General features: G+C 43.8%; 1 protein-coding gene across 1 annotated transcript in view; it reads left to right on the top strand.

Annotated features, from left to right (window-relative positions):
• Positions 1–26607, top strand: part of adcy8 (adenylate cyclase 8 (brain)) — a gene marked incomplete at its 3' end in the record, with an annotated part of 86457 nt that overhangs the window by 6883 nt on the left and 52967 nt on the right. The gene's annotated exons all lie outside the window — the stretch shown is intronic.

The following is a 26607-nucleotide window of genomic DNA, read 5'->3' as shown; positions in this document are numbered from 1 at the left end:
GGGTGGATTTCAAACGGAGGCTACACGCGTGCATTCTCAATCTCTTGCCTCCAGCGTTCCCTGAGAGACGAAGCCTTTGTGCTTTTTTTTTTTTCAGCTTTTCACAAAGGCTCATCATCACAGACATTAGCCCCCGTTCTTCCTCTGCTTTTCATTTCCATTTTTGATTTTAGCCGTTTTAATTTGAGAGGGAGCTGTTTAACAGCGCCACTGGCTGACCTCGATTACCCGGTTAAATGAACCGTTTTGCCCAGAATTTCCACTTAAAACCAAAAGCTTCACATAAAAGTACCACACGCTGCTCTCGTTGCTGCATCTGGAAACAAATCACAGGTTGCATCCACACTCACACACAAACAAACAGTAATTACATGTTGCTGTGTGTGTTTGTCTGTTGCCGGTGGTGCCTCACAGGAAGATTCTGACTGGTGGAAAACGCGTCACAAGCATAGACTGTATATAAATATGGACTTCCGTGCACTGGCCAAACTGACGGTATTTTAAGGGATACGGGCGACGCCATCTTGCGACTCTGGTCCAGGAAGTAGTCTCTATGGTGACTCCACTGGTCCAGGAAGTAGTCTCCATGTTGACTCTGCTGGTCCAGGTCTGTCTGGTCCAGGAAGTAGTCTCCATGGTGATTCAACTGGTCCAGGTCTTTCCGGTCCAGGAAGTAGTCTCCATGGTGACTCAACTGGTCCAGGTCTCTCTGGTCCAGGAAGTAGTCTCCATGGTGACCACTGGTCCAGGTCTCTCTGGTCCAGGAAGTAGTCTCCATGGTGACCACTGGTCCAGGTCTCTCTAGTCCAGGAAGTAGTTCTTCTTCTTCTTCTTTTTCTTCACCTACAAAATCTTCTGCTTTAATATGAATGTAACAACCACTGGTTTCATAGATTAAAGGACCAAAGGTGAATTTACTGGTTTAGCATTTTTACTTTTTTCTTTTTAAATTGTAAATCAAAATAAACCCATATTTTATTTTCCCACCACTTTGGTTCCTACCGCCAGATCCACTGTACTATTAGCAGCTTGGGTCGTCAGGTGTTTGGAAACATGAGGTTTGTCAACTAGAGCCTGGACCGTCCACTAGCGACCAACAAGTGAATGGTTTGATTTTTGGGACAAGGTTTCTGTAAAACGACCAACAACGTCTGCTTCTTTATTTTCCCTTGAAGATATTTATTGACTCGCTCTTTGTTGCTAGGCAGAGTTTCTTCGTCGTCTTCCAGCACCATGGCGGTGATGGGCGGCCATGTTGGTCCTGACACGCTTCCTGTTATCTGAATCTGTCGTGACCTTTAAAGCGTGGCCTCGTCTGCAGCTTTCCTCTCGGTTCTGCTCTGACCGCAGACATTTCCTCTTCAGACTGACTCAGCTCGATGAAAAACCATCTCTGAGGGAAGAGGGAGACGAGACGGGGAGGCGCAGAGGGGGGACGAATCAGTGACTCCATCCTTTATCTCCTCGCCTCCCCCCTCCTCCCCACCCTCCCTCACCTCTCTTTCACCCTCCTCCTCCTGCAGCTCGCCGGTTTCATGCGGTTGATCCCGGACAATCTTGCCGTTACCAGACACTGCACTCAGCCGCTCTTAATATTTAATGAAGGATCAGGGTCGCAGCTTTTTGAGCTTTTAATGGCAGCGCAGTTTTTTTTCCAGTGATATTTATTTGTGCTTCGACCTCCCAGACATTTCCAAAAATTACCTCGCACAAAAGCTTTTAACGCCAAGGTAACTGAAATAAACACCTTGCTAGGGTTTTACAAATCAGAAGGTGTAATTATGAGTTAAAACTGAATAAATGCCACTTAGACATCTTGAAATAACATAAAAGCTTCCTCCAAATCGTTTGGTAATTATTTTTAGGCCTTGAATATTTGTTGAACATTAGCACTCTAGTCAGAAATGTAGTTTTCTGTTGATCAAGGAGCATTGTTTCACAAAATAAACTCAAATAATTCACCAGAGCTTTCATTTCTATCACTATGCATTGTTTTTTTTTTTGTTGTTTTTGAGCACATCCCATTTTTATTTTCTCGCTTCTGTTAAAAACAAACCCAGAGATGAAGTTTTGAAGCTCAGTGTGGCGTCTGCAGTGGCGCCATCTTTGTAGTTAGGATGTTGATCGGTTATAAAAAGAAATACCCTTTTTACTTTATCATAGGGATGTCCCGACCATGTTTCTTTGCCTCCTGATCCGATAGGGATCATTTAATAGTCCTGATCCGATCCTAAATAGATTCCTAAAGTATTTCCTTGTCTTCTCCTAGAGTCGACTGGATTCAGCCCAATAAATCTTTCTGTCAAAGTTGTCCGATATCGATTGGGACGTCCCTACATTATTATTCTATAAATGAAACTGGTAAAAGTGTTGAAGAAGACACAAGCCTCTTCTTGCAGTCATAGAAATCTACCTATCGTGGCGTCTAATACGTTAAAAGGCAGTTTCTACTTGGCTCAGGTCGGTTTATACTGAACGAGGCTTTGATGTTGGATGCAGCTCATTTTCAGTTACAGACTCCACTAGAGAGGAGGTGGAGGAGGTGGAGGGGGGTCATCATTTGTCACCTTGTTGGTTCCTCCAGCCTCGGCCTCGGTGGGACCAAATCAAATGGTCTGTCTGGAGGAATTACAGTCCGGGCTCTAAAAGCGAGACAAAAATAAAGAAATAAAAACCAGAAACCAACCCCCTGTAGCGGCTCATTTCCTCCTCTCTCTCTCTTTTTCTTTCTTTCTTTCTCTGCTTCGGGCTCTTAAACCTTTTTGTGGACTTAAAGTGTCAGAGGAGAGTCTGGACCAGATGAATCATACTTTGTGTCGTTCCACATCACGGTTACTCCTAAAAAAATAAACGCCGTCAGGGAACATGGGAGCTATTCTTTTATTTCTTTTGTTTGGAGCTTAAAGTAAACCCAGATATGGATGGTGATGCAGCGTTTGTTCAGCAGCGTGGACCGACCTCCACACTCACCTGTAAGTCATTTGTTTTGGGGTTTTTTTCTTGCCAAACGCTGACTCAGTATTTGCCCTCTCCTCCTCCTCCTCCTCCTCGCTCCTCCTCCCTCCTCCATTATCATGCAGACCTTTATGTCAATGAAAGTCTCCCTCTTTGTGTCCCTCTCACTGGACTGCTAACAGAACCCAATTACTGCTCATAGTACGTCTGCTGGACTCCTGGATAAAAATTGGACGGTTTTGGGAAGACGCTGGTTGCATTAAAGGACAAACTATTTATTTTCCTCTGTATCAGTTGAATCACTCAGGAAATAACTAGCAGTGATGTGACAAGAGACCACGGATGTTAAATGGAGTAAGCTATTTTTAAAAAGATGTGTTCTGAGTCTGTCTCAGGAGTTCCCCAAACGTTTACCTGAAGGAAACGTCCACGACAATGTGTCTGTGAATCCAGGTCATAGTATGTCCAATAAAAGAAGCTGAAAACAAGAGCAACTGGACTTGTAGAGTCTCTTTAAGACTCGTCCCAGTAGCTTCTTCAGGCGTAGCTGGACCACTTACACCGGAAGGACGAGGGACACTCTTTAGAGGACAAGAATGTCCACATTTGAGCCAGAGAAGACAGATGGACTGGGAAGACGAGTAAAAGAGGAGTAAAGCAAAACATCTATGTCAAATTATAAACCCCTTCTCTGAACATCTGAGGTGGATTGAGATATAAACCAATCAGCCACAACATTATGACCACTGACAGGAGAAGTAAATAACATTGACCATCTTGTGACAGTTCAGTGTTCTGCTGGGAAACTTCTGGACCTGGCATTCATTGGTGTGGATGTTACTTAGACATGTAGCACCCTCCTAGACCAGACCAGGCACCCCCACCCCATAGCAATGACACTCCTTGATGGCAGCAGCCATCCCCAGCAGGATGCAGCCTGACACAGACACACACACACAAAAACACTTTAGGAACAACTAAAAATAAAAACATGAAGAACAGCACAAGGTGTTGACCTGGCCTCCAAATTCACTAGATCCCAAACTGATCAAGTATCTGTGGGATGATCCACAGAGGCCCCTCCCCTCAAAGGCCCCCCACTAACAACATCCTGTTACCAGACACCACAGGACACCCTCAGAAGGCCCATGTCCAGGAATGTGGTCATAATGTTATGCCTGATCGGTGTAATAACAATAAAAAAAGAAAAAATCACCAAATGAGAAGGTGTGTTCAAGCGTTTGACTGGTGCTGTATCTCTGGGTGTTTCTAAAAACCAAAAACGACATCGTCCCAAACCGACTCTTGACTGTTTTAAAGTAGACGTCTTGTTCCTGGACTCTAATGAAAGGTGACACAGCTTTCTCCTCCTATATCCACATTCACCTTCACCATTAGTGACGGATTAACTGAAGCAGAGACACACTGAAGTTGTGTTTCTTTTTACTTCTCAAAACTAAACTTTATCCAAATAAAAGAAAACATTTAGAACTATGTACAGTTTTTAACCTTTACTTGCAAATGTGGGGGATCTGATCTCCACCTGTCCATCTCTAAGTCCCTGTGTCTCCACCTGGTCTTAATATAAATGTGTCTCCACATGCGTCCCCAGCCAGCACTTGAGATCTGACCTCAGTTTGTGTGTCTGTAAATCAGCAGCGCCATCATGTGGTCAGTAGAATATTGTACCAGCTGCTGTCTCTAATGGATCTCTACCTACCGCTGGATCAGAACCATCAACAGCTGCTGGTTGACTTGGAGACATGATCCAGATGTTGGAGCAAGATGGAAAGACTCTCACATGTTAAGATCTGATTTATTTAAGATGGTAGTTATTTTAGAGAAGGAAGGAAGGAAGGAAGGAAGTAAAGAAAGGAAGAATGGTTGTGGTAGTGGTTGAATGAATGAGTTAAACTCCTCTTCCTCAGATCAGCCCTGTTGAGTAGGTGGTCTTTAATGTGACCCAGGACTCATTGTGTGTTCACACTACCAAAGGAAGGAGGTCACATGTGTCAGTGTTCACACCTGAACTCTAACCTGGACTCTAGAGACCAGATGTCAGTGTGAAGGTCTGGACGGGTCCTGAGGGACCTAACATGTCCATCAGGTCAATGCATAGAGACTGTGGAGGCCAGAGTTAGGAGTTGTGTTCCTGGTAATGATCAGATTGATTGAATGGCGTCTCCTCCTCCTCCTCCTCCTCCTCCTCCTCCTCCTCCTCCTCCTCCTGTCTGGGTGGTTTTTCTCCTCATCATTAGCTCCTCTGTTCTCTGCTCCTCCCTCTACGTTTGTTAATTAAGTGAATCTGTGGCTGGAGGCCGAGTTAGGAGGTTAAAGGACGAGGAGCATTGATTATCTGTCTCACATCAGCTGTTGTGTTTATGGACTCCTCTTCCTCCTCCTTATTCTCCTCCTTCTCCTCTTCCTCCTTCTTCACACCCTCATTCTTTTCCTCTTCCTTCTTCATCATCCTCTTCTCCTCCTCCCTTTCCTTCTCTTCCTTCATCTCTTCCTCTTCCTCTTCCTCATCCTTCTCCTCTTCTTTCCTCTGTTCCTCCACCTCTTCCTCCTCTTTCTTATTTTCCCTCTCCTCTTCTTCTTCTTCGTCTTCTTCTCCTCTTTCCTTTCTTTCTTTTTCTTCATCTCCATCTCTCCCTCCTCCCTCTTCTCCTTCCTCTTCGCTTCCTCCCCCTTCTTCTTCCTCTCCTCCTCCTTCTGATCAGAATGGTCTCTTTCTTACATTAGACTTCATTACGTCTAATTCAGATGAATGTATTGATTCAGTTTATGAAGTTCATCACTATTTGTTTATGGTCCAGTGAACTTTTTAAATGTCTAAATAGATGTTTAGATCAACTACATAATAAAATCAAGATCTCCTCTGATATTCGGCTTCGCTTCGTCCTGTTTAAACCTGAGAACATATTGAGTGAGGTTTTTAAGCTCAGAGTGTGTGGGTGATTTTCAGCTTATTGGTAACGTTGAGGATGATTTCAGACAGGATTACCTCCCGGCGGTAATCTATTCATAGCACCGGGCGCCGGGCGCCAGCGCTCGCCGCTCTCCTCTCGGGCCAGCGTTTAACGAGATTACTGTTGGATTACTGTTATCTGTTTGAATTGTGGGAAAAAATGAAAAAAAACAAAACAGCAGGTATTCAGCAAAATGAATCAACGCTGTTTAAAAAATGTTGTTTGAGTTATAGACATTCCTCGTTGAATTAAAAAAAAAAACTGAAACTGGAAAAAAGAAAATCATTTTATCAAGATTTAAAGTCTTAGAAGAGTTTGCTTTCCTTTTATTGGCTCTTAGTTGTACCATAACCACCGGGGACAAACCTCGTAGATCAAAGCTTTTAGATGTTTCCTGAAACCGTTGTTTGCCAGAGCGACCTCATCTCGTATCGATTTATCCATCTACTTATTTTACCGGCGGACCCTGAATCATCTGCAGCAGCTCTGACTGATAAAATGTTAAACTTCTTTAGATCCGGTCTGACATAAGAATTAGCTCAGGCTGAAGCTTTGGAGCAAGTATTTTATTCTTAAGGACTAAATTTCACAACATTTTACACACGTTAATTGGTTCTTGTAACCACTGACTGTTTCCCTAACAGCAGTTTTGAAGCTCAGTGCAGTCGCCATCTTGGCGTTGACTACTAGAATATTTAAAAATGGTCAAAGAGGTGGAGCTGAGGCTAAAGACTGCTATCACCCTGTGAAGACACGCACCTGTCTTTTCAAAGTTGGACATGTTAACATGGACGTCTATGTGATTGACTCAATTCTTGTGCCAGCCTCCAGTGGACATTAGAGGAACTGTAGTTTTTTGTATTCTCGCATTAGCTTAATTTGTAGGTTGCTGCTTGAGCTAGCCAGGTAGTTAGCATGTCAGTTGCCATTTTTGTAAAGAAAACAGTTGTTTTTAAATGAAAAGTCGCATCTTGTAGATGCCACCATTGATTTGTATCTAAAACTGTAGTTTTAGGAACATTATATTCATATTTCTACTATAAAGGTTGACATTTTAACATGGACGTCTATGGGCATAGAGTCAGCCTCTAGTGGACATTAGAGGAACTGCATTTTTTTTGCTGCTTTCGTAATAGCTTCATTTTTCAACCTTGGAGGTTGCTGTTCAAGCTAGCTAGGTAGTTAGCACATCAGTCGCCATTTTCGTAAAGAAAACAGACACACTATATTGTTTTCAGCGGTTGCTTTTTATGGATGTCACTTTAGACTCATACATAAAACTGCAGTTTAAGGAACATTTGCTTCATATTTCTGCTGTAAAGTCTGGGAAAATTCAACATGGACGACTACCGGGATTGACTGGTTGTTGGAGCCTCTAGTGGTCGTTAGAGGAACTGCACACACAGCTGAAATACACCACCTGATGGAGACGGTGCTTCAAGCTAATTTAGACGGTGTTCTTGTTGAGATTTAGGTGTTTCAAAGTTAATAACGCCTTAACTCAACATTTGTTTTAACAGTGCTAATTTTTGAAACTTGATTTCTGCTGTAAAGTTGGACCTGAAGATTTGTTGAGATTGACTCACTATTGGAGCTGTTGGCCTCTAGTGGCCATTAGATGAACCACAGTTGTTATCACTTCATGTTCGTTTCATTATTCAGTCCTAAGGGTTGGATGCTAGTTAAATATATGAATATTAGCTGCTCCTAGAATTGGCAAATCTTAGTAAAGAATTTCGACCTGCTGGTTGTTTTATTAGAGAGAAGATGGATCGCTGTGGTCTGGTGTAAAGATAAATAATACAGACGCCTTTTATAGTGACATTAGCTGATAGCGGTCCATTGAAACACAGCCCAGGCTTTGAATAGTTGTTTATTGTGAATCAGAGAACGTGTAGATCAGAAGTCGAGGTCGAGTCCAAACGGAGCAGTTTGACACTTGCCAATGAAATCGCCAACCTCGTCGTGAATTTGCTTCTGGGCCGTGTGCAGGTTGACACCCTGCTATTACACAACAACGACTATCTGTCACGTCTGATAAGATCCTGGCAGCAGGGGAAAAAACCCCAAAAAACATTAGGTTTTAGAAAGCGCTGCAGCGAGGAGAAGCAGACCAACCTCTCAGAGAGCAGAGAGGAACGCTGGATCGTGTGACGATTATTTTAAGGCCTGGATAATTTGGGATGTTTGTGTTTTCTTGCCTTAAAACTAACAGAGGATGTGATAGATATTTTCTTTATGTCTGGGGTGAAATGAATCAACTGTAACAGCTGCTCCCATTGGCCTCAAAGTTAAGATTAGTCCACGCCACCCGAGGTTCTCACCCCAGCCGTCGTGTTTGCCCCTTGAGTTAAATATTCACCCTCCTTGTGGCTCTTGCTTTGGTCTCCTCCAGCTTTGTTCACCAGCTAGCCAGGCTAGCCAGACTCGGGACAGATTGGACCATACAGCACATGTTCCCAGGCCTAGGACCGTTAGCGGCTACAGTATCAAACACTGTTCCTCCTCCCTCCCTCCCACCCTCCCTCCCTCAGGCTGTTGTGCTCAAGCTGCAGTGTCCTCCGTCCCCCGAGGACGCCGTCGCCCTTAGAGTTCGGGGGAATAACCCTCGGCGTGTCTTTCCTCGTAAACATGGCTGCCCCCTCTGCAGAAAACATCATCTAGGTCGACTCTAAACCGTGGATCATCTCGGCTGCTGACTGCTCTGCTCTTTCTATTTCTAATCAATCAACCTGTTGAGAAAACAGCCGACACTTTAACCCGTTGTAAAAATCGTTGCTAGATGCAGACCTCATCATCACATCATCAGAACAAGACAGGGTTTTTTTTTATTTAAATCAATTCATAAAATGCTCAGATTCCTTTTTTAAGTACTTTAAACATTTCTTGCAAGACATTTAGTGAGATCTTGCAACAAGATTAGTTGATGAGGATGAGGGATGACAGAAGCTCCGACATCTTTCATCTTTCACCGTCTGCACTGAAAAATGAGTGGATTTAAAAAAGTATGACGACAGAGGAGAGCTGCAGAAAATGAAAGATGAGAAACGAGAGGGAGAATGTTGTAGAGATATCGCAAACCTCTGGAAGCAGTCAACTGGAATAGATTCAGAGCGTCACTAGCCCTATACCAGGACCTTATTTACCTTCATATACATATTCTGTATTAAGATTTTATATGGACATACAAAGTGTGTCATTTAGATTTTAGAGACTGGTTCATATTCTAAAGCCACCCATTCACCCGGATGAAATCATTAAATCAAGCCTTAATGTGTTCATCGGTGAAGGTGGGGCTGATTTAAATACTGACAGGTCGTTGGTCATTTCTTCCCAGGGATCAATAGTCTCATCACATCATATTTTTATTTTTAAAGATATATTTTTATGTATTATCAATTAGAATTTGTAAACTAAACAAAATCTGTCAGAAAGTGTAAAATGTCCTCTGATGTCAAAATATGGTGAAGCCAAAGCAAGTAGAGCTCCCCCTGGTGGCTGGCTGCAGTATAGGTCATAAGCTCCACCCCCTCCATGTTAGTGGGCGGGACATGGGCCAAATTAAAACACTACAATACATGTCAAATTATTTATTTTCAAGGATGGTTTCTGTCCTTTTACTTTCAAGTGTAAAAATTTTTGGATAAGTTTCGTTTTAGTTAGTTATTTGACGTTATAGAAACAGGATGTGACATAATGGCGACCACCAGTTGCCATGCCAACCGCTCCCTAAAGCGGTCCCGTGGAACCATGAGAGTTGTAAAAACAATATAATAATTAAACGATAATGTGAGTGAGTCTGGAGGAAGTGTGGGCGGGGCATCAATATCACGGTCCACGTGGCTCCGCCCTCAGACCGTACTGATCAGACTCTGGATCCAAACTCACAAGATGGCGCCGCCCATATCCCCGGGAAAATAGCGTCAGTTCGGCCAATGAGAGGAAGTGGAGACGTGTCGTCCATATTTATATACAGACTATGCTCCGAACTGTGGTTTATAATGCAGCCTTCATCATTATTGAGTGAAAAGAGGCAGAAAAGAAGCTACAAATCAAACAAATCTCTTCAAAAAATGAATATTTTTTCAGTGTGATTATGACTTACTCAGATTATTATTACACATTACTGTAGCTCCCCAGGTTAGATGAACAGGGCTTCAATCCAGTCACTGTGGGAAATAATTTTTTACACATTTCACATGAATTTTATGACGTGAACGGACACATGTTGGGGTTTGCCCAGAGCATAATAAGACTGAGAGACGGTCCCATGAGCTTCATTTATAGATCTATAGATCTGTAGTTACAGTGAGAGCAAACAGAAGAGGACCGTTCACACCAGAGGGATGTAGGCCGAGCTGAGCTCTCAGTGCATTCAGGCAGCACTCCATCACACTTGTTTACCACAATGCGCTGCTTTCTGCTTTCTGCTTTCTGCTTTCTGCCTCCGATCCCTACGTCCCGCTCAGAGGAGGAGGGTAAAGCACAGGACGGGGGTTGCAGCTATAAAGTGACATTAAAGAGACAAGCGTGGCGAGCTGCAGGCCGGGCCGTGGGGAAATGTCAGGATCACATGGTCAGGAGGAGGCTCGCCCCGAGGCCGCGACCGGGGGCGAGAGCACAAGCGTCGCTTCTCCCGCTGGATGCAGAGGAGGTTTGTCAGAGGTCAGAGGTCGCGGTTATAAAACCACTCCCGTTGAAGACTGTGGGTCGTCTGAGGCTGGACTGACTGAGGTTCTTTAGGAGTAAACACATGTTGTTCATTTGAATGCAGCAGATGAAAGAAACAGCTGATGATCCAGTCAGAGCATCTTTGATTTAAGACACCTCCTTCTCTTCTTCTTCTGCTTTCTTCTCTTTTTCTCCTCTTTCCATTTCTTGGCTCCTCCTTCTCCTCATCCTCTTTTATTTCCTCTTTTCCCTCCTCCTCCTCCTCCTCCTCCTCCTCCCCTGCCTTTGCTTTCTTCTCTTCTCCTCCTCTTTCCATTTCTTCCTCCTCCTTCATCCCCTTCTTCTCATCCTCCCCCTCTTCCCCCTCCTCCTTCTCCTCATCCTCATTTCTCTCCTCTTTCCTCCTTTCCTTATTCATTCTTTTTGTCCTACTTCTTCTCCTTCGTCTCTTCCTCCTCTTCCTCTTCACCTTCTTCTTCCTTCTTCTTCCTTTGTCATTTTCCTCCTCCTCCTTTTCATCTTCCTTCTTCTTGTCCTTCCACTCCTCCTTACCCACTTACTTCTTCTCCTCCTCTCCCTCTCCCTCCTCCTCCTCCCTCTCCTCTTACTCTTCCTCTCCCTCTTCCTCCTCCTCCTTCTCCCCATCCTCTTTTCTCTCCTCTTGGCTCTGTTCTTCCTCCACCTCCTTCTTCTCCTCTTCTTTCTTTTCTTCTCCTCCTCTTTCTATTTCTTCTTCCTCCTCCTTCTTCTCCTCGTCCTCTTTTGTCTCCTCTTTCTATTTCTTCCTCCTCCTTAATCTTCTTCTCCTCCTCCTCTTCCTCAGTTATCTCCTCTTGCCTTATTCATTCTTTTCGTCCTCCTTCATCTCTACCTCCTTCTCCTTGTAGCTCCTCCTTCTTCTTCTCCCCTTCCTCCTCCTTTTCATCTTCCATCTTCTCGTCCCTCCGCTCCTCCTTACCCATCTCCTCCTCCTCCTCCTCCTCCTCCTCCTCCTCCTCCTCCTCCTCTCTGCTGGGCTGACTTGTTATTTGAACTGTAACTCATGTTTTTGTCCATTTTAACCATTTAAACTAAATTATTTCATATTTGTGACTGATCATTAAATTGACTCGAGCATCTCGTCTCAGCAACAACATCAGTTGCTTCTGATAACACGTTCAGAACATATTGGCGAGCGTCTCGGCTTTTATCGCCACCTCTGCGAGATGAGCTGCTGCAGCTCACGCGTCCTTCTGCTTGTCGTCTTAGTCGTGAGTCTAATTTACACATTCAGCGACAGCCGAGCTGCTGTCACACCCACGTGGTGAAGTGTTTTTCTTTAAACTGTTTAATCCGTACACGGCGCTGTAGGCCTGGCGTTCTCCCACGGACCGCTCAGATGTTCTAGTGTAGAGGTGTATTACTAATAAGCAGGATTCTCTCTGATGACGTCTTGATTTAGCTGAATTTTATCAGCATGGACGTCTGCTAGCGCTCCACTGGGACGCCAACCAATCAGAGACATTTAGTTGTAAACTATGACGTGTATGACTACTGTTTCTCTCCTGTCCAGCACCACATTAAGCCCCGCCCCCCCAAACGATGTGATTGGCCTTCTTTTATTTTGCAAATCTTTGTCCATTGATTGTTTTTCCAACCAGTAACAAGCCTGTTTGAGTAAAACTGTCACAGAAAGCCAAGTAAACTACGTTGATGGAAATCTATGTGGTTTTGTTTTGTGGGTCTAAATGTGCAAAATAAACTGCTGGAAACATGCTAGGTATTAGCATTGTCATTAGCATCTGCTCTAGAGAGTGAGTACAGGTGAGGCCCTGATCACCAGCCAACTGTTAGACTAAGTGAGTTAAACGAACAAGAAAAATAATTTGTCAGAGATTTTCTTCTTCTCATCATCTCAATGTGACAAGCTAGCTAGCTAGCATATCTAGCTTTCTGCTGCATGTGTGTGCACGACACAGCAAAGCTTGACTGGGAAATTATAAAAAAATCTTATTTAGAATCAGTCACTTCTTCCTAACGGAGAGACTCCAGACCAACTTTACACCACAAAGATTTTGTGGCCATGGGAAGTTCAGAAGTTGTTCGCCACAAAAGGCATTTCTGGAGCAAAGAAATGGAGAAATATCTCTTCCTACAATTTGTGGTTTTACAGGATAATATTACAAATAAGTTTTCCCTGTTTCTAATCATATGTGTGTATGACGTTCATATGGAATACATGGGATACTGGTTATGTGTGTGTAATGTGTGTATAACATGGTAACTTGTAGCCTGATTACTAATTACTGTATGTTTGCAAAGACAGGCCTTGTGTACATCAGCATTTCCATACCTTCTCCACCAAACTCCATTCAAATATTTGCTCATTTAATAACATGCATGCATGTAGCTAATAATTAACATTGATTAAATCTGTTAATGTGTTTTCTTAGCACAGATCAAACAGCTGACGTAAAACCGCGGCAAACTCCAATCAGATTAAAATCTATTCGACCCATATGGTGCATATATGTTTCTGAATAAAAGTACTTTTTCATTACAGCAAGAATAAGTTCAGTTTCTTTCCTGATTGTTTTGGCGATACATGTGCACTAGCTAGTATATTTAACTTTCTCAAAACAGGGTTTAGTTCCAGGGCTACTAACTCAAGAAAATAATCGCTAGATTAATCGTTTCATTAAAATAATTGTTTGTAGCAGTTCCAGTTTTATCCAGGTTTCCCGAAATTGGGATAGATGAGTGTGAGATATGAGATGGCAATAACTAGCTAGCCTGGTGACAGCTTTTAGATGTGGAGGGATTGTTTTTTCTCCTTATGAACAATCGGTGAGATTTTATATCGCAAATCTTTGTCCATTGGTTGTTGCTCCGACCAGTAACATGTCTGTTTGAGTAAAACTGTCAGAGGTTTAGGTAATTTGTCTTCTTGATCTGACATGCTATCCATTAGCATCGCCATTAGCATGTGTGCTAGGGAGTTACAACAGATGAGAACACGACGACAACAAGAAAGCAAAATATGTTGATGAAAATCTACGTCGTTTTGTTTTGTGGGACTGCATGTGCAGAAGCAAACTGTTGGAAAGCAGTGCTGCCATGCTAGGTATTAGCATTTCCATTAGCATCTGCAATAGATGAGGACCCAACAACGAATCCCGGGCTTTGACAAACAACCAGCAATCAGACTAAATGAGTAAAGCTTTGAGTAAAACCGAGATGTAGGTCATTTATTTTCTCGATGTGACAAGCTAGTTAGCTGACCTAGCTTTTTGGTGCCTGTGTGTGCAAGGGACGGCAAAGTTTGAAAGGGAAATATATAAAAAAATCTTGTTTAGACCTCTGTTTAAATACAGCATCCTTTGAAAACATCACGTACTGCAGTTTTAAGACCTGAAATGTGAAGCTCGTAGTCGTGATTCTGTATATTTCTGTGGAGAAGTCGCACATGAACTCATTAAGAAACAAAATGGCATCTTCCTCTCCAGTCGCTGCTTGATTTATCTCTCCAAACACCAGATGAGCTGTTTCCTCTTCCAAAACCGTGACAATTGTCTCCGCTGGATCACATCGAAATCGTCATGGCAACGAGTCTCATATAGGTCACATATCATGGGATTCATATTTGGAGCACGGATATGCGAGGTTTACAAAGGAGTAGTCAAAAAAAGTGTCTGAACGCAGAGCTTGACGTTGACACGGGAAAGAACACATCACGTCTCTTGGACCGAAACGTTTCTGGACACTTTGAGTGACAGCTGTTATTGTCACTGACAGGCGCCACCTTTACCACATCGAATGCTGTTAATTTAAGGTTTTATTGTGTTTTCATAACAATTAAGCATCGCACAAAGCATGCGGCTCTCACAGATAGTGACTCTGATAAAGCCAGTCCAGCTGTTTGATTGACAGCTGTGCATTCATCACATCTCGGTTCTGTCTGGTGAGACAGCAACGATTATTTTCTGAGTAGTCGTTGAATCCTTTGGTTGCCTCAACGCAAAGTAATAATCATAACTTCCACCAGTAAACCTTTTCTCGTGATGACGTATTTGAACATGAAATCATTTCAGACCATAACTTTTAACAAATGATGCTGTTCTTTGCTAAGTTCAGATTTATTCAGTGTAATTAGGAAGGATGTTGTTTACTGTATTCTGTCTGATCAATTATTATTCATAGTGTTGAGAATAGTTTAGTTTTATTCAAGGATTCAAGGATTCAAGGATTCTTTATTGTCATTACGACACATGTTGATACATGGGAAGGAACGAAATTGGTTACTCTGGTCCCGATTCAAGCCATAAGTAAAGAAACAAAAAAACAAAAGTATAAATATAGAATATAGAATAAAATTAGCTTTCCAAGTATTATACAAAATAGCAGGTATAAAAAAAATGTATAAATATAGGCGATAAAAGTATCAACATAGAATTTAACAGCAATGAATTGAGGTAGTGTGCAAATGGAGTTAAAGTGACAGTGCAAAACAAACTGCAATCTGTGCAGGTGCGTCCGTGGGTGGCTGTTGGAGGGGCGGCAGGGGGATATAGGGCTGTATGTGTAGAAACAAACCAACGCTGCCATGCTATCCATTAGCATCTGCCATTAGCATTTCCATTAGCATCTGCCATTGAGTCTTTTCTCACAAACCATTGGCTCCGACCACCAAACAGCCAACCAACCATCCAACCATCCAACCATCCAACCAACCATCCAACCATCCATCCATCCATCCAACCAACCAACCATCCAACAGACTAAATCCACTGTTACAGTCCAGATAGTCAGTGACTCAGCTAGTTTAAATTTTAGTAAGTGTGCAACCACTGTCTTCCTATTTTGGGGTTTTGGTAGTTTTGAGGTACTGGCATCTCTCAAACGTCTGGGTGTCTGTTTGAGGACTTTCCTCACTTTTGTTTCCACACGTTTGTGTAGGGAGCTTTTTTTTTAATAAACAATGTTCTTCGCTAGCTGGTGAGTCGGTCCAACCTGAGTACCTGATCAGTTGTCTTGTCCCATATGGTCTAGCGGTTAGGATTCCTGGTTTTCACCCAGGCGGCCCGGGTTCAACTCTGTCTGTCTGTGAAGGTTCTCAGTCATCTAGGTCATGGTATATCCAAAAAAGGTTCAAAAAAGGCATGGTTCCCGGTATGGGAACTTTCTTGAGTATATTAATACTTAATTATTTGCATACACCATGAGATGTTTCCAGCTGCACTCTTTCAATTACCATTCAAATTGTCATTATCACCTTTGTTATCTGTTAAGTCATTCATTCCATCACAGCTGCATGCTGGGAAACAACCTTAATTATTCTTAACCAAAGATAATTCAGATTTAGAGTAAGCAAATGTGTTTAAAAAGACTGTTATTGGATCTGTGTTTAACACGACACGCTCCTGAAACCCAACGCCGCGTGAAGGTTGTATCGTCAGGAGTTCAAGGGTGGTTAGATCAGGTTAATCCGGTTTGATGAGGTTCACTCGAAAGGAAACAAACACTGACCCCAGATGTTTGCACTGGTGGAATATTTACTGAGCAGAATACAAAGAACCGCCGCCCGTCTGCAAACATCACCCGGCGATGAATTATTAATAGAGGCCGTCCGCGTCACGCTAACATCTAATGTCTTTTGACGGTTGACTGTGGAATATCCTCATCTAGCAGTCGGCAGATAACTGAGCGCGTGAAGCCGAGTTAATCATTCGCCGTCCTCTCCTGCAGCTCCGAGCCACAGAATAAATCCCTCCGTTTGGCAGAAGAGTGTCTTCTGCAGAGGCTGGCGCTGGCGGCAGGAGGGTTTCGCTCTGATGCTCTCGCATGTTTCCGTGCAGCTGTCATCAGATACTAAACGCAGGTTTAAACCGAGCGAGGTGGCCCGGCGACTTTTGAGCCTGGTCGCTGTGACTCCTTCTTCTCTGGTACATGTGGAGCTGTGCAACATGAGAAGTGCAGCCATTGTGCAGGAGGGGGAGCTGATAGCTGATAGCTCTGAGCTTTTGATATTCGGCGGGTGTTTGTTTCTCTTCACGGAGGATCTGGCTCTCTCGTTTTGTTGAGTTAAAGGGTGTCGCTCGCTAATTATCCTGCTCATGTGACGAGCTCTGAAGTTCCCATGCTCATCTTCGCAGTCTTGTTCCCCCTTTAAGATAAGAAGCCACTGGAGTTGAGGACTGAAGTTATTCTTAGATTAGTATTGTGGGCTTTTCTTTTAGGAGTCAGCGTTGGGTTTAATCTTTATTGATCAGGTGGTGCTAAATCTGTGTGTTATACACTTGCATCAGCAAGAAGGGAAATAGTGGAACATTTGATCTGAGAGAGATTATCCTGAACATGTTGACATTCAGATGATAAAACTTTTTCATCATGGATGTCTCTATCCAGGCAAAAATTCTTCTTCTTCTTCTGTTTTCATGGCGGTTGGCTGGCATCAAAGCTGCCAAATATCGAAGGCAAAGAAGAGGAATCAAAATCACTGAACACGTCTGCTGTGTGGAAGAAGTTCACTCTAGAACATGAACGACTTGTTGCGCAAACGGGAAAAAACTAATCTCTGCTTCTTATAAGAGCAACATGCAAAACATTCAAGTGGCAGCATGTGTGAGTTTTAGTCAGCGCTGACCGCCAACGGTGTCAACGGTTAAAATGACGACTGTTTGTGGCAGCAGAACGGATCAGCTGCTGGTAATCATCATCATTCATGCGATGAGTAATTTGACAACCGGACAAAACTGAACACGACTGTTGTCAGGGCGTGGTGCATTCAGGCCTCCACGGAGATATGGCTTTTGTTTGATCAGTTCACCGAAGCGCAGAGAGTTTGACGTGTTACTGTGTCATCAGCAGTGGTTACTGGTATAAGGTGAAAATGAAGTAATGAAGGAGGAGGAAACGTAAATTAAAGATCCAAAGATGTAGTTGGACTACAGGCAGCTACAGTACATGTACAATTCTTTTTGTTGCACCAGAAACTGGAACACAGATCAGAATCAAGAAAAAATCTGAACCAGGCAGAAAGCCCAAGGTTTGTCAAGCTTAAGTCACATCCAAAGACCAACTCTAGGGGAAGTTTATGTCTGTCAAGGTTCTCAGTCATCAAGGTCATGGTTTATCCAAAAATTAAGAAAGGCAACTAGACTTGTAGAGTTTATTGAGTTTATTTCTAAGGGACTGAAACAAGTCAAGCATGTTTCTTTGGTCAGAGGAAGTTTGGAACCAGATGTCAAAATTCAAAATAATGATGAAGAAGAAACTTCTGAAAAAGAAGGAAACCTCCAAAAGCTAAAAAAGTAGAATCAAGTCCTTTTCAAAACATTGTTGCTCTTACGTTTGAAAACTGGTGAATTTTTAGGATAACTGCATCCGTTCTGAATCAAGAAAACCTTGAAGACTCAAAGAACATCAGGTCAGCTGGTTGAAAACAAGGTTTGGAAAACTTGGAGAACAGTGTGAGGGAATAAAATCTGGACAAGACGGAAAGCAAAAGGTTTGGCAAAGGTTTGGTTGGGCGTCTTTTGGTCAAGCTTTAGTCATATCCAAATACTCAACTCCAATGGAAAAGAAGAAACTTCTAACTGAAACTGAAGGTAGTGATCCAAGGATGTTGTTGGAGTTTTTCTCAGAAACGTATCCATCCATTTCCTTATCCACAGCCACATAAGGTGACAACGGGCCAAGTGTTCGACTCCAGACGTCCATCTTTGTAGCAGAACTTTCTGATAATTCATGAGGAAGTTGAAGGATCTTAAAACCTTCTGCAGAAAGTTGTTCTTGAACCTGTTGGAGTACATACGTGGTTCAGGTGTCATTTGAAAAACCAGACTCATCGTAACTCCATCCCTCCATCCGTTCTTTCATCTGCTTATCTGACGTTGGGTGACAACAAGCTATCCAGTAAATTCCAGACGACCCTCTCCCTAGCAACACATTCCAGTTCTTCCTGGGGGATCCTCAGGCCAGATGAGACTTATAATCCCTCCACTGAATTCTGCCCCCCTCTCCCGAGCAATCCTCAAGGAGGCATCCTCACCAGACACCCTGAACCACCTCAACCAGCCCCTCCAGATGTGAACGCCTCCATAACACCACAACCAAACTGTAGTAAATAACGTCCACGTGTTGGTAAATGTTAAGGGGCAGATTTGTAACCGACTACAAATGTGAGTTTATTTTCCACGCCACTGCTCTCGTTTGAGTCAAATTGAAAATGATTAATATTACTATTATTAACCCCGCCTGATTATTTTCCATGTAGCTGTTTGGAGCAGGGCTCTCTCTCCCCGGCCCACTGCTCTTAATGAGGCCTTGTTAAAAACATCCACATCACTGGCATTTATCCTTTTAATGAGTGCACCGGCGGTCTCCATGCTGATGCCCTTTACTGCTTTACCGGCACTGCTCTTTTCCAAAACAACATGGATGCCGCTACCTCCACCACCGCCGCCGCGAACGCCGCCACCGCAGCGAACGCCGCCACCGCAGCTTCTGGGGTTTCGGGTTTTTGTCTCAGTGGGAGCAGCGGAGGCCTCGAGGGGGCGACTAAGAAATTGAATCAGCGCTGATCCTGGGAGAGATTGACAATAACACACAGTAACACGCCTTAATGCACAGGGAGATGCAGGGAGCAGCCCCCGGAGAGAGATGTGTGTGTTGGGGGGGGGGGGGGGGGGGTTAGTAGCTTAAAGGAAAAATCCTCTGATACTCCTACACATATTCAAATTTAAAAATTCACTCCTTTCTTTACGGCGAGATGCAGGGTTTCCTGTTCCTGCAGCAGCATGTGAAGCGGAGGCGGGCGGCCGCCACTGAATTAATAACACCGTCAGAAGAACTAAATAAAAACCTTGAAGGCCACTCAGGAGTGAGTTTCGGTCGACGTTACTGCTCTTTAATGTTCCAGCATGTGCAGAAAGCGTATGCAGAGTCTGACGCTGGAAGACAGTTTTCAGATTTGTGTGGTGGGAAGTTTCTCTTTTCGTGTGTCTTTGTCTTTGAAGAATTACCATCAGGAAAAACCTACGAGACACGAATTATTATTCAGAGAGGCAGAGGGTTTTTGTCTTACAGCGTGCCTGGATATTTAAAGATGCAGTCTGCAGTGAGTCTGCCAGTATATTTAAAAAGTTTTGGGGATTAGTACTGATCAAGTTTTTTTGCACCCGGGTGCCAGTCCTGATGTTAAATATCCTAGAGTTGGTCCTCTGTATATGTCCATCCATTGATGGAATAACCTGGTCATTCAGTATATTCAGGTAGTCAGCTGACCTCATTCTTTGGACACATAATGTTGCTGAACCTAGACCTGAGCAACTGCAGCAACCCCAGATCATAGCACTGCCCCCACAGGCTTGTACAGTAGACACTAGGCATGATGGGTGCATCACTTCATCTGCCTCTCTTGTTACCCTGATGCCCCCATCACTCTGGAACAGGGTAAATCTGGACTCATCAGACCACATGACCTTCTTCCATAGCTCCAGAGTCCAATCTTTATGCTCCCTAGCAAACTGAAGCATTTTTCCCCAGTTAGCCTCACTGATTAGTGATTTTCTTAAGGCTACACAGCTGTTCAGTCCCAATCCCTTGAGTTCCCTTCACATTGTACGTGTGGAAATGTTCTTACTTTCACTATTAAACATAGCCCTGAGTTCTAATGTTGTTTTTCTTCCATTTGATTTCACCAAACGTTTAAGTGACCACTGATCACCATCAATCAGGATTTTTTTCCGACCACATTTCTTCCTGGAAGACGATGGTTCCCCACTATCCTTCCAGTTTTTAATAATGCGTTGGACAGTTCTTAACCCAGTTTTAGTAGTTCCTACAATCTCCCTAGATGTTTTCTCTGCTTGATGCATGCCAATGATTTGACCCTTCTCAAACAGACTAACATCTTCTCCACGACCACAGGATGTGTCTTTAGACATGGTTGTTTAAGAAAAGAGAAGCTACTCATTGCATCAGTTGGGCTTAAATAATTTGTTGCCAGCTGAAAGATAATCACCCATGCAGTAATTATCCAATAGGAGGATCCTACCTTTTTGATTAGTTAAATCCAGGTGGAGACTTTTTTTTTTTTTTTTTTTTGGGCCAGGCAGTGTTGGATGTGAGGCTTCTACTTTGTTTTCTGGAAGGAAATTGGCAGAAAAGTAAAGCAGCATTTGAAGAAATCTAATAAGGGAAATTATTAGGGATGTAGTGTCTGTTTTAATGGTGGTTACCTAGAAGAAGAAGAAGAAGAGGAAGAGACACATTGCTAAGATTTGACAGGAATATTTATTGGACTGAATCTAGTCGGCTCTAGGAGAAGACAAGGAAGACAAGGAAAGACTTTAGGAAGCTACAGGAGACCAACTCTAAGACATTTAACATCAGATCAGGACTCAGATCGTCCGATATTGAATATTAAAGGTTGGACAAAAGAAACTTGATCTCGACATCCCTAGAAGCACCTAGTAGACTCCAGTTCACATTCACGTAATTCAAAGACAGCAAATGCTCATAAAATGTCAAACAAAATATAAATGTACGCCACTGCTATTAACTGAGAGCTCACGGTATTCTGAGTGATCTCCTCCTCTCCATTAACGGCTGGAGAGGAATACAAGCAGCTGGGGAAACCCTCCCACTCTTGTGAAATGTCAACCTGCTCTCCACAAAGCGTCGCGTGCTGTCGAGAGCAACCAGCAAATCAGAAAATCTCCTCTTCATGCTCTACACCCCCCCCCCCCCCCCCCCCCCCCCGCTCCCCCCCTCTTGAAATGTGCTCTTAGTGCAGCAATTTTACTGCCAAGGAGAAACCGGTGGCGGAGCACTTCACCGCTGGAGGACAACCGGTCTGTCAGTCCAGGGGTTTTTATTCGCTGCGACACAATTCTACCTCCAGTGAAAGAGAGAAAGGAAACACTTCCAATAAAACGGGTTTAAGGTTATTTAATAGGCATCACTTTGAGTTACAGCAAGCTAACGAGACATTTAAACATCGTGTACAACCCTCAGTTCAGACAAGTTACTTAATGCTGACTCCTTTTGAGAAAAGTCAAAATTAAAGGTGGAGTTCTCGACACATCAACCGCAACTGTTCTGTGATTGGTCAGAAATCGGAAGTGGGCGTGGAAATGCGGAGAATCAGAAATGCTAGCGGCCACTCTGTTAGCTCCCAGATGCTAATATCAGCAGAGTAACCTTAACCCTAACCCTCATACCGTGTGTGGGTGCATGAATGAAAGGTGTGATCTAACGGACGCGGTCGTCAAAACGTTTGGCCCACGTCCAAAAATAACAAGAAAAGTGCCTCTCGTCGTCCGTCTCTTGCATCTCCCACAATGCTTAGTGTGTGTGACGTATGATGCAGTGGGAGGGGCCTAAGAGGACTTCCCCAGAGTCCTGCGCTTGAGTTTCTTGTGAAGTGAAGTCCACGAACTTTGTTCTTGTTCTCGTAGCTCTAGGAGCGAGAACAAACTTCTCGCGGAGCATGGAACAAGCTTGACCTATTACCCAGCTCGGTGTTCAGTACGAGTTCAGATTATCTTGTAATGTGACGTGTTCACAGATCAGTCAGACTCATCGGAGCCGCCCCGATTAAAACCCAAACATGTTTGGGCTTAGACGGAAAAATACCTGAGCTCTTGATTTATGTCAACATCAGGTAGGATTTCAAGAGATTTCCTCGTCGTCTGAGGCCGGCATCAGGTTTTGGTTCAGAGCAGAAACTCAACAGAAACATGGAAGTGAATACGGAAGATCTCGGCTGAGGTTCAAGTTTGTTCCCGTGAACACATAAGTCTGTTTTTATTCAGGTCTAAACCAAATGAATACAACGATTATCAGGACGTCAAGACCAGGAAATGATATTGCATTCTTACTGGCACATAGTCCCATAATCCCAAACAGACCCTGGACGTCTGAGGCCCTGGGGACGATTTAAACGCTGTAAATGTTTCAAATTATTACGATTTATGGATATGGAACCGTATCAGCCTCCTGCAGACTCTCTGTCGTCCCAGTGGTCTTCCTGATATAGACAGAGAGATACTGTAGAGGGTAGCAGATGTTCAGGACCTGTTCAAACTTGTCTATGTCGGTAATTACTCCCCATACGCACCTACCACCCCACCCCTCTCCCCCCACCCTCCCACGAGAGCACCACAAATAAACACCGAGCTATTCTTCTGAAACCATTGAAAACGGTTCATTTTGACATCTTCAGCTGGTGTGAAGCGACAGGTTTCCCTCCGCGTTGAACTGTTTTGACACATGTGTCACGTAAAAGCTCCGGCGGGGATAGGAGGAAACCCGGCCCTCGTTCAGACGAGGAGGAGGAAGAGGAGGAAGAAGAAGAAGAAGAAGAAGAACCCGTCTGATGTTGCAGAGAGTTACATCAGCTCTGACGGTTCATCGTGCAGAGCTGCTGCATGATGAAAGCCTGCAGCTTTTACGCAGTCATCGCTCAGAGAATTAAGGAGGGCCGCCATGTTTTTATGACTCACTGGAAACACTGATACTTCCACTCTCTGAAAATCTTTCCTGTAAAGCCTTGTTCTCACGGGATTAGTTTTACCTGGGGACGTCATGTGATTCAGAGATGACCCTCCCCCCTCCCCCCGTGACAGCTTTAGTTAAATAAAAACATGATGTGATGAGACTAATGATCCCTGGGAAGAAATTACCAGCGACCTGTCGGTATTTAAATCAGCTCCACCTTTACTGATGAACACGTTAATGCTTGATTTAATGATTTCATCCGTCTGAACGGGTGAATGGGTCAGAGACGTCTCCACTCTGCAGCCTAACACAGAGATGCAGACTCACACTGGATTAGTTTTACGGACGATTCAGACATGGACGATTCTCACGGGATTAGATTCAAGATTCAAAGAGTTTATTGTCGCGTGCACAGTGTAGAGACATGTTTACTGTGTGACATGAAGTCCTGTCAGCTGTTTATGAGTGGGGATGAAGGACTTCTTCAGTTTTGAAGTCCTACAGTCCATATTTGGGGTGGGTGGGGTCCTCGGTGATGGAGGCAGCTCTCCAGTGGACCCTACGCTGGTAGACATGTTCCGTAATGCTGCCATACCACACAGTGATGCAGCAGGTCAAGATGCTCTGAACCATGCAGCTGTAGAAGTTGCCGAGGATCTAAGGTGACATCCCAAACTTCCTCATCCTCCTCAGGAACTAAAGCCACTGTTGAGCCTTCTTAACCAGCTGTGTGGTGTTCAGTGTCCAGGTGACGTCTACGGTGACGTGGACCCTAAGACGGTCACCCTTTCCACTCCAAGATCCTGGATAAATGGTGGCTGATGAGGGCTCCTCTTCATCCTCATGTCCACTATCATCCCAATTAAGATTAAGATCACAGGCGACCTCCAACATTATTATAAAACACTAGAGGTCCCGTGTGAACATGGTTTTAATACCCTCAGGTTGCCTTAATGCTGTATCGCTTTGCTCCGCTTTGCTTTTGAAGACTAGTTCACTTGGGTTTTACCTGAGGATCATCTCTGATCTTAATCCCGGGCAAATCGTTCATATCCGTAACCACCAGGAGGTCCTGTGTTTGTTTCCGTCTCTAATGGATAGTTTTATTTGTGTATCCCAACACAGTAACCCAACTCTAAATGATTGTGTTCTCTTCTCCAGGATGTTTAAACAGAAATTTAAGAAAACAAAAATTAAAAATACGAAATTACTTAAGGGTTCCCTCTGCTGCCCCCAAGTGGCCAAACATCAGTTATTAATGCTTTAAACTTCCTTCACTTGGCTTAAACAATGGACAGACGTGCTCTTCATAAAACTCTGGAGGTCTGTTTTATCTTTTCATTCACTATTCTGCACTGTTGTATTCATTCTTACATTTTTTTCATCACAGGTTTCATTAAATAAATATGCAAAAACATTTAGATTATCTTTAGTAAAGTAGTTATTTATAGCTGTGACAGGAAGCATTTTATCACACGCCGTCCCGAGGTCGTACAGGACAGTGGCCTTTGTGACATACGTGGTAAATCGTAGCCGTGCAGTTTGAGCGTTCACTCGTTTGATCCGTGACCTGGTTTTTCTTTTGGCTCTGTAACTGTTGTGCTGCTCTGGTTTCAGATGTTCTTGGCTCACGTCTTGGCTCATTGACTCGTCCCGTCGGTGGCATCACGCTCACCAGAGACATTCATTTTTAATCTCACCTTGACACTTTTGTTGTAGATTAGTTGGGTGTTTTTTCCACGATTCAGTCAAACAATATGGAGTTTATTTCTGTGGCTTTGGTATCATTTAATTTATTTATTTTTTTTATCAACTATCCTTGATAATGACTCCAAACATCTGTAGATTTAGAGTAATACGACCCTGAAAGTAGACAAAGATCAAACACATGAAACAGAAACATTAGACTTTATACATTATACTAACCAGGTCACTGATGAATGGATGACTGGTCCCAGGTTAACCATGTCACTGATGAATGAATGACTGGTCCCAGGTTAACCAGGTCTCTCATGAGTGAATTACTGGTCCCAGGTTACCCATGTCACTGATGAATGGACGACTGGTCCCAGGTTAACCAGGTCACTGATGAATGGATGACTGGTCCCAGGTTAACCAGGTCACTGATGAATGAATGAATGGTCCCAGGTTAACCAGGTCACTGATGAATGAATGAATGGTCCCAGGTTAACCAGGTCACTGATGAATGAATGAATGGTCCCAGGTTAACCAGGTCACTGATGAATGGATGAATGGTCCCAGGTTAACCAGGTCACTGATGAATGGATGAATGGTCCCAGGTTAACCATGTCACTGATGAATGAATGACTGGTCCCAGGTTAACCAGGTCTCTCATGAGTGAATTACTGGTCCCAGGTTACCCATGTCACTGATGAATGGACGACTGGTCCCAGGTTACCCATGTCACTGATGAATGGACGACTGGTCCCAGGTTAACCAGGTCACTGATGAATGGATGACTGGTCCCAGGTTAACCAGGTCACTGATGAATGAATGAATGGTCCCAGGTTAACCAGGTCACTGATGAATGAATGAATGGTCCCAGGTTAACCAGGTCACTGATGAATGGATGAATGGTCCCAGGTTAACCAGGTCACTGATGAATGGATGACTGGTCCCAGGTTAACCAGGTCACTGATGAATGAATGAATGGTCCCAGGTTAACCAGGTCACTGATGAATGGACGACTGGTCCCAGGTTAACCATGTCACTGATGAATGAATGAATGGTCCCAGGTTAACCAGGTCACTGATGAATGAATGAATGGTCCCAGGTTAACCAGGTCACTGATGAATGGATGACTGGTCCCAGGTTAACCAGGTCACTGATGAATGGACGACTGGTCCCAGGTTAACCAGGTCACTGATGAATGGATGACTGGTCCCAGGTTAACCAGGTCACTGATGAATGGATGACTGGTCCCAGGTTAACCAGGTCACTGATGAATGGATGACTGGTCCCAGGTTAACCAGGTCACTGATGAATGAATGAATGGTCCCAGGTTAACCAGGTCACTGATGAATGGATGACTGGTCCCAGGTTACCCATGTCACTGATGAATGAATGAATGGTCCCAGGTTAACCAGGTCACTGATGAATGGATGACTGGTCCCAGGTTAACCAGGTCACTGATGAATGGATGACTGGTCCCAGGTTACCCATGTCACTGATGAATGAATGACTGGTCCCAGGTTACCCAGGTCACTGATGAATGGATGACTGGTCCCAGGTTAACCAGGTCACTGATGAATGGATGACTGGTCCCAGGTTACCCATGTCACTGATGAATGAATGACTGGTCCCAGGTTAACCATGTCACTGATGAATGGATGACTGGTCCCAGGTTAACCAGGTCACTGATGAATGGATGACTGGTCCCAGGTTACCCATGTCACTGATGAATGAATGACTGGTCCCAGGTTAACCAGGTCACTGATGAATGGATGACTGTGTTACCCCGTCACATGGTCATGAAGCTCAGACTCTCAGCAGATGACTCCACTGA

The sequence above is a fragment of the Chelon labrosus genome (genome assembly GCF_963514085.1).
Source record: "Chelon labrosus genome assembly, chromosome: 6".
Classification (NCBI taxonomy): Eukaryota; Metazoa; Chordata; class Actinopteri; order Mugiliformes; family Mugilidae; genus Chelon; species Chelon labrosus.
This window is presented reverse-complemented; position numbering and strand designations above follow the sequence as displayed.